Below are 2078 nucleotides of genomic sequence, written 5' to 3' on the forward strand. Positions count from 1 at the left end.
TATACAAATGCTTTTTCATCCGATAAAAAATCCTCTAAAATAACAAAAATGTAGGTGAGTTCGTAAAAATATATAAAAATGTAAGTATTTATACGAGGGTTATTCAGAAGAATGACAAAATTCTTCTGTGATGTAATGGCAAGTATATTAATAATATGAAATATAAAGATAAAATAGATAATTTTAAATACTATATATATATATATATATATATATATATATATATATATATATATATATATATATATATATATATATATATATATATATATATTGCTCTCGGAGGGTATTTAGCCTTGCATGGTGTATCGGCTCCTCCATGTTGACCAGTTTTTCCGACTTTTTACTATAGTCTATGGGTAGCATCAATCACTTTATTTATAATTTTGTACATATTGTTTTTGTTATAATTCTTGTTAATCTAGTTTTTAAGTATGATGTCTCTTTTTTATTTCTATTAATTCTTATGCTGTCTGGAGACATTGAGCGAAATCCGGGACCAGTACGTCCTAGATTTCGTCAATGTCGTCTTCTGTATTGCAATATTCGTGGTCTTCATGCAAATATCCAAGACCTTATAGTTGCGTCCAGACAGTATGATATTCTTTTGTGCTCAGAAACTTTGGTTTCTAATATGAGGCACTCATCTGAGCTCCTTATAACTGGTTTTAAGAAGCCAATAATGTTGAAACGTGATGCCATCCCTAGGGCTAGGGGAATGGCAGTGTATATTAGGACCGAGTACCCTGCTTCTCATAAGTCCTGCTATCAATGTGGATGTCATGAGATTCAGGTAATAAAAGTGTGTGGTAGGCATAACAACTTTTATTTGTGTTCGATCTACCGGAATCCAGTCATGGATGATTCTATCTTCGATTTTTTTCCTACCATTATGGCTAAGATACAAGAAGATGATAGAAAGGCTTCTTTTGTCTTTGTTGGTGATTTTAATGCTCACCATAGGGAGTGGTTAAGTTCTATATCTCCTACCGATCACCATGGCTTAAGAGCTTTAGACTTTGCCTCTGAATCAGGCTGTGAGCAAATAATAAATGAAGCTCCTCACAGGTCTGGTAATTGCTTGGACTTCGTATACACTGACTCCCCTGGCGTTATAACTAGTAAGGTTGGTTCTCCAGTCGGGACATCCGATCATGCCTTGATTTCATTATTAGTGAAGACTGAGCAGCCTGTCCCTGACATATCATATTCTTGTAAAATTTATATGAAATCCCAAGCAGACTGGAATGGGATTTTGCATGATCTTTTGTGCTTGAATTGGTCACAATTATATAATAGTGTAGATCCTGTTGTCCCTTTGAATGAGAATCTAGTCAACATAATTGATAAGCGTATCCCTTCTCGTGTGCTAAGGTACCGAGTGAAGGACAAACCATGGTTCAATGATGATTGTAGACGTGCTTATTTGGAGAAGCAGGAGGCCTATCACCTTTGGAAGGGTAACAGATCTGATTTGACCTGGAACAACTATACTCAGCTTCGAGCTTTTGCTCAGAGAGTTTATGCCTCAACTGAAAAGGAGTACAATTTAACCATAAAAGAAACTTTCTGGTACAACTCAGGAACATAAATGGTGGTCTACCCTTAAATCTGCACTCTTTGGTGTAGATACAACAGTTCCTCCTTTACTTAAACCAGATGGCTCAATCACTCACTGTCCAAAGGAAAAGGCAACCATTTTGGCTGATGTTTTTGACAGTAAACAGAGTAATGAAAAACTTGAACTTCCTCATTCCTGTTTTCCTGAGGCTAAACTAACTAGTTTAGCTTTTCGATCTCGTGAGATTAAAGCTCTGTTGGTGGACCTTGATGCTTATTGAGGTGTAGACCCAAATGGTATTTTTCCTTTGTTTTTTATAAAGACAGCAGATTTCTTAGCTCCAAAGTTATCTGTTATTTTGCGCACATTAGCAGGAAGAGGAGCCTTTAGCTTTTGTTGGAGAATTGGTAATGTTACTCCTCTATGTAAACGTGTTTGTGGTAGCTCAAGTCCCACTGATTACCACCCAATTTCCATAACTCCAATATTATCTAAAGTTTTTGAACGTCTTCTGGCA

This window comes from Palaemon carinicauda, chromosome 10 (genome assembly GCF_036898095.1).
Source record: "Palaemon carinicauda isolate YSFRI2023 chromosome 10, ASM3689809v2, whole genome shotgun sequence".
Classification (NCBI taxonomy): domain Eukaryota; kingdom Metazoa; phylum Arthropoda; class Malacostraca; order Decapoda; family Palaemonidae; genus Palaemon; species Palaemon carinicauda.